At 44.8% G+C, this 12,652-nt stretch overlaps 1 protein-coding gene across 4 annotated transcripts in view; it reads left to right on the top strand.

Moving 5' to 3' along the window:
• Positions 1–12,652, top strand: part of GRM8 (glutamate metabotropic receptor 8) — a 582,131-nt gene that overhangs the window by 238,648 nt on the left and 330,831 nt on the right. The gene's annotated exons all lie outside the window — the stretch shown is intronic.

Here is a 12,652-nt window from a genome sequence, read left to right as displayed (position 1 = left end):
CATTAGGTCCAGTCGCGGACGACTCTGGTGTTGAGGCGCTCATCTTGCTTTATTGGCTGAGGGAGCCGGCGCACAGCTTCCGGGTCATGTGGCCAGCATGACTAGGCCGCTTCTGGCAAACCAGAGCAGTGCACGGAAATGCCGTTTACCTTCCCGCCAGAGCAGTACCTATTTATCTACTTGCACTTTGACGTGCTTTCGAACTGCTAGGTTGGCAGGAGCAGGGACTGAGCAATGGGAGCTCACCCCTTGCGGGGATTTGAACCGCCGACCTTCTGATCGGCAAGCCCTAGGCTCTGTGGTTTAACCCACTGCACCACCCGCATTCAATCATAGATAGTGTTTAAATAAACAGGGGCAAATCATCCCTGAGGACTGGATGGGGCTGCTGAGAGTTGGCTGTCCAACAATATATTGGGATGGGAGATGCTACAGGTTCCTCATCCCTGATCCACACTATATAACTCCATCCTATACTTACTCCACCTTCTACATCTCTGTTAGCTGAACTATGTTAGAGCCCTTCAAGACGCCATGAAGTGCTGTCTGAAACTTTGAAGTGAGACCTGCTGCCAACCGAGATTGACTAAATCCAGGGCTAAAATAGATGCCTGGTGTGGTTTTAAAGCAGCACTTTTTTGTACTTGATGCTGCAAGATGCCAGTCAATTACACAGATTTTTTTAAATAACTAACTCTCCTAGCCTTTTCAGCTCTGTAAGTGCCTAATGTTGATTGATCTTGAAAAAACATCCCAAAGGAATCCTTTTCTTTTTTTCCCCCTTTCCTTTTTTTTACTATGCAGACAAAATCAAGGATGCTGCTAAAAGAGAAACTTCAATATTGAAACATTCTGTACATTTCCAGTCAACAAATTTGGTATAAAAGTTTAAGCTCTGAGTCATATGGAGGAGGTGTGCGTGTGTGGATAGACCAGAAAGACTGAGAGAGAGGATGTTGAAGAACTTTCTTAAGTGTCACCAGCACAGCTATACACTTAAAGCACATGGTGCCCTCTAAAGAACCATGAGAATTGTAGTTTAGCAAGGGTGCTAGGAATTGTAACTCACTGAGGGGTAAAAAACAGCTTCTAGGATTCTTTGTGGGAAGCCATTGTCGGTTTGCATTTCTTAGTACAGAAAGTATTGATCTGATGTGTAGAGATATTTCCTAGTCTAATTAATTCAAGAGGGGTTCTGGAAGCTTCTGGAAGCTTCTCTGTGTGAAAGAAACAAGCAGAAGGTTCATGACGTTTGGGTCATTCCTTCAAAGAAGCTTCGTACAGCTGGCTTAAACTGGTTCTGTTATCTTTTTCTGTCAAGGTCATGCTGACTTTAAAAGTAAGGCGAGAAGGAGCCTGGGCTTCACTTTCTCTATCTATCTCCCGTCTAGTGTGGCGTTCTGTATATAATGTTACGGTTTAGACTTATTATAAGCTATTGCAAGTTTAAGTTAAATCTGCTGCAACTGGATTTCTTATGGCCAGTGCCAATCCTGAACGTATTGGATTTGTGACCATTGTGCTCATTTGCTTTCAGTAGCAGTAAAGCTCTGCTGGATGAAATACAATTGCCTCTGGTCTATTGTTTGGGAATCCTGCAACAGGTTTAAGTTGTTACTCTGCTAACTATACATTGGAATCTACTCTGGATCAATATTGAGTAGAATTCCATGACAGCCATGCCCGTTAAATGCATGGAGTTGTATCCAGTGTTAGTCATATGCAGAGTGGACCCATTGACATTACTGGACATGACTAACTTAGATCCATTATTTTCAATGAGTCTCCTTTGAACAAAACTTAGTGGAAGAAAATACATGGTGTGGATGTGACCAAAGTGATATGAGACTTGCTTCCAGGAAAGGACTGTGGTTTCAGGGTGACAGGGGGCTGCATGGATACACAGGCAGGAGCACCTCTGCCTGTGCACTCACCATCACATTGCCACTTCCCTTTCCAGTAGTGGCAACAGTGCTGATTCTGGTAGGCTATTGCTGAGATTCCACTACACTAGGTGCTTTCAACACCCTGCAAATCAATGTCATTATCCTCCATTATCCTCCATATTGTACACAGCAAGGGTAGGGGGAATGAGAGTGAAAGACAATAGGTCTTTAAGTAAGTTCGTGGCAGAAGTAAGATTCAAGCCAGTGTCTTCCCAGTTCATAGCTCAGTCTCTTAGCCACCATTTCTTCACCACCGTGAAAGGCAAACGAGACCCATCCTCCATTGCATCTTGTCTCCTCTATCTCATTCTGTCTGATTTCATTTTTCTTCCGGATCACCATGGTAATACCCTTAAGAGAATTCAAGGGGAGATCTCAAGATGAGTAACATAGACTTGAGAATTTTGGAGGAACCTGGAATTCATTTCGTAAGCGAAAGGGAGACGATGGAAATACTCTACTTAAAGGCCATTTATACTTAATGCGCAAGGGGAATCAAGTGGATCAAAAGCTAAATAATGCTCAAATGCGGGCAAGCCCATAGTTTCAATTGGTTGTTGTTGTTGTTTTGTAGTTTTAACACCTGTGAAGGAATGGGTCTCTGTACAGTCAGTTTAAAACTGAACTTAACCCCCCCCCCTTTTCTTTCTCCAAGAAAGCACTCTAAAATGCATAAAACTTGAGCTGTTGAGCAAATGCATAACAAGGACACAGCTGTATAAACAAACTCTCTCCCTTATCAGTCACGGCAAGGGATGACCCTGGCTGGTCTAGGGGAACAGAGCAGACACGTCAGTGCCTTATCTTATGTGCTGACCACAAAAGACGCACAGACCAAAGTCTGGGAAAAATGCCAGAAGCGTGTTCCCGGAGATGATGACCTCTTCCTCCAAGATAAGAGTAGGAAGAGGAAGATCCTTTTATGGTCAGGAGTGCAGGAAGGAAATCCCTTTTATGGTTAAGAGTGCCGGAGCAGGAACATCTGTGATGTCAACCTGCGTATACAAGCTGACGTGGCTGGGGAAGGGGAAGAGGGTGTCTGGAGGATATATATACTGCATGAAACTTCTCGTTTCTTTGGACTTGCTGTGGACTTGATCACGCAAGTGCCTTCTGCTATCCGGATAGCAGAATAAACTCTTTCTTGGAATCAACCTCGGTGTCATTTGACTTCCTTCCTCCTGTCCCGGAGCAACGCAGACCCAATCGGTGAACTCCAATAAGGCTACACCTGGAACAACAACCCCTCCTCCCTCCTCCCCCAACAAACCCAGCTTATATCAAATCCTCTCATTTTCCTTCGCATGATCAGACCAGCAAAATGCACAGAAACCAGACAATTGAGCATAAATAAATTTAGCCACCATTGATCAAAGCCATTGAATGACGCCCTGTTTGTGTGTTCTGGGATCTGTAATAGATTTAAAAAGTTGGAGTAGAGGATTGTTCATATAGCTGAAAGAAAGCAAAGAGGCTCAAAATCCACATGCTAAAAGATTGTGTGTGTTGATCTTTTAGCATTCACGTCACAATTTTAATGAACACGAAATGTCCTCAGTCGCTCATGAGGCCATGCTTGTACAGATGACCCACAGAAGGCATTGGCAGTGGAGAATTAATTGGCGATAGTGAGTGTTCTGTAACCTCCTTGTTACATTTTATTACGGTGTCAGAGGTTTAGATTTTTTTCCCAGGCTCCTTCCTGTTATGGGGCTAGAGTTCATTTATCTGTTTGTGGTAGATCTGACCATCTTAATAAGGCACATGGGACGGCGGCCATGGAACCTGACACACATTGACCACATAAATCTCCAATTTGCTGTGGGCTATGAAAATATTAAATGGCAAATAGGGTCTCAAACCTTTTGCTTGCTGACAGGAGCAGTGACTATTTCAAGTTTAGTCGGCCTGGATTCTTCACAAATGCAGAACTCTTGTTTGCTAGATTATTGTTTTTAGCGTTAACTCCCAGAGCGTTGGCATCAAGGCGTTTCTCTCCAGGAGCATGTGCATTGTAGGAGTTGTGTATCGTATGCAAGGCTGTTAGGCATCATGATTTGGAAGCTCCCACCTTAGCCTTGAGGTGCATAAGAATTTCCAAGCACTCCAAACGAAGGAGAGGGGTAATGAGCTCTGCTCTTAAATTATGCAGTGAAGGTTTTTGCTCTCTGAGGATTTTGTGCACATTTCAAGCAACTTGCTAACTGTGCAAAAGGAGAGAAAGGGGATGATTGAAGAGGGGTGGCTGGGGTAAAACAGCTTCAGTACAAATGAATGGAAACCACGAAATGGGAATGAAAATGGAGCAGTTTTAGCTTGCACGTTTTCAACAGAAGAAAGGAAAGGCAAGATATAATTTTGGGAAAAGCAGCTTCGTTATCCATGTGTTAGGGCTCTTAGGTGTGAACTTGTGAATGGAAAACTGCTTCTTATCATTTCTTTTACATGGATATAGGTTGACTCTCTTATTTTTATTTTTAAAAACCCATCATGCACATTTTCGGTAAACACAGTCACTGGGAGCAATGTAAAAGAAAAACCAAGAAGTCAGGCCTAAATAGCACAGAATGAAATGCTCAAATCGCTAAGCTGCATGTAGCTGTGCAGAGAAAAACAGCAACAACTGTCCTATTAACCTTAGACCAGATCCTCTGGACTGAGCCTATCAGCTGTCTTTGGGCACTGACACTTTTTAAACTGTTCCACTAAATAGGTTCTCAACCCATATGTAGGGTGTGTGTGTGTGTGTGTGTGTGTTGCAATAGGACTGGGGCAAAGTCACAGAGAAGTGAGATCATTTGAGGCCAGTGCATGCAGAAAGATTGGTTGTAATTCTTTTTAACAGTCAAAGCAATGCAATGAGAGTCTGGGGATTGACTGTTTTCTCCATGGCCAAGTGTCTTCCAATTGAACCGGTCCCTGAGTAGTGCAATAGGTCAGGATATTTGAGCTTCCAGGGACCAACAATACTTAGGCATAAATTCAATTTTATTATATGTTAATGGTGCCCAATGCCGAATCCTTTACATTTGAGGGAAAGCAGTCACGGGGCCCTGATCCAGATTCTCACCCTATGTCAATTTTCTGCTGACCCCCTCCCCTCCACTCTGACTCCTATATGCCCCACCATATGATGTTTGCAGAAAACAAAACCTTTTGGGTTGCACATTCAGATGTGCAAGTTTTCCCACACAGCACCTCAACCTGTATGCTGCCTAAAAGCTCAGCCATAAGTATTGTGATTCCAAAGGCACTCACATGGGGTTTCTACCAGTATGGCCTGGACCTACATTGCTTTGCCAAGTGTTAAAAAGAACCTTGTCACTTCCCTGTTTCCTTGCATTTCAGGCAAAATACATAGTTTGGTTAACATCCTCATCATAAAGCAATGGGACAAGGGGAATGATCAGTTTACCAAGAGGTTTACACACACATTATGCATAACCTCCAACATTTCTCCGATGAAATTAGGAATGTCCTATTCAACAACAACAACAACAACAACAACATACCCTGTCCATCTGACTAGGTTTGCCTCAGCCACTCTGGGTGGCTTCTAACATATCTAAAAACATGATAAAACATTAAAAATGGGGGGGGGGGACACTTCCTTAAACAGGGCTGCCTTCAGATGTCTTCTAAAGGCTGTATAATTAGTTATCTATATATGTACGTTTCCGAGCTGACCTTTAAAGACCTAGAAGGCCTCAGTCCAGTATATCTGAAGGAGAGTCTCCACCCCCATCATTCAGCCCAGACACTGAGGTCCAGCGCTGAGGGGCTTCTGGTGGTTCCCTCACTGCGAGAAGCCAAGTCACAGGGAACCAGGCAGAGTGCCTTCTCAGTAGTGGCACCCACCCTGTGGAACGCCCTCCCACCAGATGTCAAAGAAAACAACAACTAGAGTGGTACCTCGGGTTAAGTACTTAATTCGTTCTGGAGGTCCGTTCTTAACCTGAAACTGTTCTTAACCTGAAGCACCACTTTAGCTAATGGGGTCTCGCGTTGTTGCTGCACTGCTGCCGTGCGATTTCTGTTCTCATCCTGAAGCCAAGTTCTTAACCTGAGGTACTATTTCTGGGTTAGCGGAGTCTGTAACCTGAACCATCTGTAACCTGAAGCGTATGTATCCCGAGGTACCACTGTACCAGTCTTTTAGAAGACATCTGAAGGCAGCCCTGTTTAGGGAAGCTTTTAATGTTTGATGGATTACTGTATTTTAATATTTTGTTGGAAGCTGGCCAGAGTGGCTGGGGAGGCCCAGCCAGAGGGGCAGGGTATAATTTTTTTTTTTTTATTATTATTATTATTATTATTATTATTATTATTATTATCTCCATACCTGCCAACATTTCTCCGATGAAAGTGGGGGTGTCCTAAGGAAAAGTGGGACGTTTCAGGATCAAATCAGAAACTGGGATGGCTTCTGTAAACCCGAGGCTGTCCCTGGAAAATAGGGACATTTGGAGACATTATGGTATGTTGGTAAATGCTTGTCTGTATTCTCCCTTGATCTCTCTTGAGACCATGTTTGTATTACCCAGTCAGTCTTGAATACCTCTCTGTTAAATTAGGCACAAGCCACTTTTATTTACACTAAACAGGGATGTCTGCTTCTTTCTTCAGTATAATGGCATAAGGCAGAGAAACAACAACCTTCTTTATGTGTGTGATTCTACCACCACTGCTATGTTGCCCAAGGGCAGTAATAGCAAGAGTTCAAGATCTTACCTTTCATTTCCTTCTCCTCTCAGGCTTTCCCCCCTCTAGGATTTCCCCAGCCAAGGAAAATGATTCTGCATTATTAGCGGAAGAAGGGTAGATTATTTACTTTCTGAAAACAAGTACTTTCCCAGGTGTTTGCATTAGCATTTGCTTCTCAGTGTGTGCAAAAAACAACTGCTTGTCAGGGTCAGCAGCAGCAGAATAAAAATTGCTGAAATTTGCATGCTACATGAAGGTAGTTTTGCTACATGTTTGCTTATGAATCCCAGAAGGCCCCTGCCCCCATTTATTTTGTTCGGTATGATAGTTTGTTAAAGTATACCTGGCTGATCATAACAGAAATTTGTAGTATGTGGAAGTGGAGGAAAAGAGAAAGCTTGATTACAGTAGCCCATTGTCAGTGGCCATGAAAGCAGCATGAAGTGACCGAAATGAATTGAAACGTTGCAAGTTGTTTTGTTCAGTGTAAACAAAGTAGTTTACACCGGTTTCTGATTTGATCTTGGAATGTCCCACTTCTTGTTAGGACATCCCTATTTTGATCATAGGGACGCAGGCGGCACTGTGGGTTAAACCACAGAGCCTAGGATTTGCCAGTCAGAAGGTCGGCGGTTCAAATCCCCGTGACAGGGTGAGCTCCCATTGCTCGGCCCCTGCTCCTGTCAACCTAGCAGTTCGAAAGCATGTCAAAGTGCAAGTAGATAAATAGGTACCACTCCGGCGGGAAGGTAAATGGCGTTTCCATGTGCTGCTCTGGTTCGCCAGAAGCGGCTTAGTCATGCCGGCCACATGACCCGGAAGCTGTACGCCGGCTCCCTCGGCCAATAAAGCAAGATGAGCACCGCAACCCCAGAGTCGGCCATTAGGTCAGGGGTCCCTTTACCTTTACCTTTATTTTGATCAGAGAAGTGTTGGAGGGTATGATAGGACGTCTCTGTTTTCATCAGAGAAATGCTGGAGGGTACGCAATTACTGTACCATATAATAAAATGTAATTTAGGTCTACAGGGGGGAGGAGGAGAGAGGACGATCCCATTGCACCATCTGTGGCACAAGCAGATGGACTTCCTTGGATCTCATCCCTTGTTTCTGATTCTCTCTGTAAGTTTAGGCTTTTTAGCAGGTTACTTCTGATCATGTCTTCTGCAGCTGACTAACCAGGTCTAATGATGAGAAGTTGTATCCCAGGGTTGTTTTCGTTCATGATTGTTATGGATTGTGCATAGTTTACTCCTGTATATAGTTAAGAAAACTTAATAGGGATAAAGCGTGCTCATACTTTTATTAAGATGAACTATTCTTTAAAAAGAGCACCTTAGTGATTTCTTGTGACTGATGCATTTACAGTGGTGCCTCGCAAGACGAAATTAATCCGTTCCGTGAGGCTCTTCGTATAGCGGTTTTTTCGTCTTGCGAAGCAAGCCCATTGACAGCTTAGCGGATAGCGCTATTAGCGGTTTAGCGGCTTTTAGCGGATCAGCTGATAAGCGGCTTAGGACTTAGGAACGGGGGGGGGGGGAGGAAAAAAACCCCGCAGGAACTTGCAAGACATTTTCGTCTTGCGAATCAAGCCCATAGGGAAATTCGTTTTGCGAAGCGCCTCCAAAACGGAAAACCCTTTCGTCTAGCGGGTTTTCCGTCTTGCGAGGCGTTCGTCTTGCGGGGCACCACTGTAAATTATGTATATCATTAATCAATACATTATTCATTGATAGAGTTGAAATATTAAACAGTAGAAATAATTAAGATTTAGTGACACCAGTGATTAAAGATAAAGGTAAAGGTACCCCTGCCCGTACGGGCCAGTCGTGACCGACTCTAGGGTTGTGCGCTCATCTCGCTCAAGAGGCCGGGAGCCGGCGCCGTCCGAAAACACTTCCGGGTCACGTGGCTAGCGTGACGAAGCTGCAACTGGTGAGCCAGCACCAGTGCCGCACACGGAAATGCCGTTTACCTTCCCACTATAAAGCAGTACCTATTTATCTACTTGCACTTAGGGGTGCTTTTGAACTGCTAGGTGGGCAGGAGCTGGGACCGAACGACGGGAGCTCACCCCGCCACGGGGATTCGAACCACCAACCTTATGATCAGCAAGTCCTAGGCACTGAGGTTTTACCCACAGCGCCACCCGCGTCCCATGACACCAGTGATTAGAACATCACTAATAAAAGGCACTGGAGACTGCTCAGATGGGGGGAAAACCTCTGACCATAGAAGAAAGGGGGAAATAGTATGGAGAGACTTTGTTTCCTCAAAACAGTGAGTGCTTATTACATATTGACTATGACATTAGAGCTTACAAAGATTGGATTTTCCTATATTTATGTAGCTTACATATTTATTGATTTTGCTGGATTAATATTTTAAATAATACCTTTTTAAAGTGATGGTGTGATTGGGTAGCAGCCATGAGTAAGGCTGGAATAAGGCCCCCTTGCACCACTGATGTGTCGAAGGGTACCGATGTCCATAAGGTCAAAATGTGGCAACCCCAGTGTAGTCAGATTGGCAAAGCCTTACTACTCTGTATCATTCTGTTGACAGACTGAAGAAATAATGCAAGGCTGTAGACAACATGCATTGATTTCCTGCTGTGGAGTATGTAGTGTGTTGATAGCTAAGCTGTGTAATTATATCCCCCTACTATTAGTCATTGTTCTGTATTGGCCTTTCCACTTCCTGCTTCCTGAAATGTTGGGAGAGAGAGAGAGAGGGAGGGACGGACAGACAGACAGACAGGTGTAATTTCTTGTGACTCTGTGGGAACGTTTATATAATTTAGCAGAGTTTAAACGATCCCCTGATTGAGTTTATGCAGTGACAAATGGGTTGCTAACTCATTTGAGTCCTATCAATAATTATACCTTCCTGGTTGATAATCCCTTCTGTCCCTCTTAAAGAAAACACACATGAATCTGAATCATATTAACATAAACTACTTTACTATCAGATTCATTCAGGTTTACACAGTTGTTCCTGAAGGCAGGCTTAGGTTACATAACAGATAAACTATATACAGTGGACGCTCGGGTTGCGAACGCGATCCGTGTGGGATGCACATTTGCAACCCGCAGCGTTCGCAACCCACAGTGGCGCGTCTGTGCATGTGTGAGTTGCAATTCGGTGCTTCTGCACATGCGCAAAGCATGATTTAGTGCTTCTGCGCATGCACGACTGCTAAATCCGGAAGTAACCCATTCCGGTACTTCCGGGTTTTGGCAGGTCCGTAACCCAAAAAAACACAACCTGAATTGTCTGTAACCCGAGGTGTGACTGTACTAGATAGTAGTGAGTCATGAGAAGACTGCATCCGAGCAGTTACCAGTTAACTTGCAGCAACCGACCAACCAACTGACAAAACTGCCTGCCACATAGAGGCAGCTAGTCCTCTCGGAATGTTGGACTTGACTGACAGCTATATATCCCACATCTGCCCCCCTCCCCACAACCCCTAGACAAGGAAGCCTGGATAGAGAGCATCCATTTGTCAATATTAGAGCCAAACAAGATTCTGGGAAGAGAAGAAAGATGGGAGAAACAGCAGCAACCGAAGAACAAATGCTTGCCTGTTTTCCTTCTCAATAGATGTTTTTTACTTGCATGTTTACATCGTAGCTGCACAAATGCCCCAGCCTTCCCTGCCAGATCCATAGAAGGAAACTCAGAGGATGCAAGAGGCTTAAATGGGAATGCTTATGGTAGGTCTAATTTCAGCAGGCTGCTGTAGTTGGCATGATTTGCTCTAACTGCGGGTATTCTGATAAAATTGTTATATGTTCTCAGCGAAGCACTTACGTAAAAAGCCTGGTTGCAGTCGGAATTTGCTAACATGAGTTAAGACACAGTATGCAAAAATCAATTATTCTACAAAGCTTTTAAAGTGAGCACTTTGCATTATTACATTATTAACAGCCCCTTGGATGGGGTGGCGGCCACGATGGTGCTTTTCCTCCCCTCTGTACTGTAACATAAGAGACTCCCGCAACTTAACAATTTCAGGTAGGGCTACACTTGACTTGGCAATTACCGTTCCTATTGTGGAGCAAAATCAGAAGTGAGTGTTCCCGAATCAAAGAAGGTCTTGGGCGGCAAAACAAGCATGTATCTTTTCAACGGCCTTTTTCCTATGCTAGCACAATGGCCATCATTATAATGGGTGGAATGTGTATTATAAGAACAGCAGGAAGGTGTTCACTTACTCGTGAGATATGTGTACAACACGTGGTAAGAGATGGAGAGCAGATAGTCTCCAAATGCAGTCCCTTTCCTACTCTTTATGGAAATGCTTCTTCTTTGGCGATCACACGTAGCCGAGTAAGACTGTCCTCCATAAACACGGTTTTAACAGTGAGCCTGTAAGTGACTGTGGAAGCCAATTCTGAATCCACACGCGCTTCGACAGTTGGGACATAGGTTTCCAGGTGGGAGTTGATCATGGTGAGGCTTTGCCAAAAGTGCCTTCGTCTTGGCTCATTTCTCCCTTTCAGGGCCATCTTACCCATAGGTGCTAGGGGTGTGGGGCACCAGGGTGCCAGGCTCTCAAGGGCGCCAGGGCGAGAGTCTGGGGCCTGAGAGTTGAGTCTGGGGAAGAGCCCGCCCATTAGCCGGAGTGCCATGGTGGCCTCTTCTGCTGTGCCACAAGTTCGGAGGCGACCGAGCCAGTGAGAAACTGAGGCGACTGGCTGGTTCCGCCCTCCTGCACGCTTGGGACTGAGCAACTGGGGTTGGGGGCACCAGGTGGATCTTTGCACTCCGGCGCCGCACATACAGTGGTACCTCTGGTTATGTACTTAATTCGTTCCAGAGGTCCGTACTTAACCTGAAACTGTTCTTAACCTAAAGCACCACTTTAGCTAATGGGGCCTCCTGCTGTTGCCGTGCCGCCAGAGTACGATTTCTGTTCTCATCCTGAAGCAACGTTCTTAATCTGTGGTACTATTTCTGGGTTAGCGGAGTCTGTAACCTGAAGCGTATGTAACCTGAAACGTATGTAACCTGAGGTACCACTGTACTTAAGACAGCCCTGCTCCCTTTCATCCTGAGTTCAAGTGTCTTCAAAACCCATAACGCCTTTAGTAAAGGCTGTTCTCCAATTGGAGCACTTGCAGGCCAGTATTTCCCAGTTATTGGTGATTATACTACATGTTTTTAGGTTTGCCTTGAGAGAGTCTTTGAACCTCTTTTGTTGACCACCAGCATTACGCTTTCCATTTTTAAGTTCAGAATATGGAAGTGCATGACAACTGTGTTGGTGAAATATGAAAAACAAAATAAAATGGGTGAAATTCAGCACTAAGAGCTTGGGCCATGTTTCAAGGAGCCCGTTCCCATGTCTGGATTTTGTTCAGGTTAGCATGATAGCTGCACTGGGGTGCTAGAAACAGCCCAAGGCCAAGGGCCTAAGCAGTACTCAACCAACCAACAGTTGCTGGAAACTGCAGAAGGAAAGAATGCTCTTGTGCTCAGGTCCTGCCTACCATCTTCCCACAGGCAATCTGGTTGGCCGTTGTGGACTTTGCTGGACTAGATGGGCCACTGACCTGTCCCAGGAGGCTGTTCTTAAGACCTTATGTCCATGAATTCCATGCACCCTCTTAGAGCCTCCCTTCAGACCTTTCTGCTCAGCATTTAAAGGTCAGAAGAATAGAGAGGGCAAAGCTGCGTATTGTGGACATTGGCAGGCAGGTCCTGTGCTCGCAGCACAGTGAGGTTTTGGCCCTCGCATATTAGTTTGAGTGCCTGCAGAGGTAGAAAACCCGTAGGCTTCTGCAGCCTCCATTTATCTTGCTGAGGCTGAACAGAAAACATATGTGTTCAAAGAGAGAGTGAGAAAGGAAAGTGTTCTCGATGTAGCCGCTCTGTTATATTCCTCCCTTGCAAATGAGAGAGGGTAGCAAGACGAGTTCTACATAAATGGTACCACCAGGATATTTGTATGTCCAAAGCTTTCACTTAAATATTCCTCGTACCAGCGCTGCTCA

The sequence above is a fragment of the Podarcis cretensis genome (genome assembly GCF_951804945.1).
Source record: "Podarcis cretensis genome assembly, chromosome: 10".
NCBI lineage: Eukaryota > Metazoa > Chordata > Lepidosauria > Squamata > Lacertidae > Podarcis > Podarcis cretensis.
The sequence above is the reverse complement of the archived record's forward strand: the minus strand, read 5'-3'. Positions and strand labels throughout refer to the sequence as shown.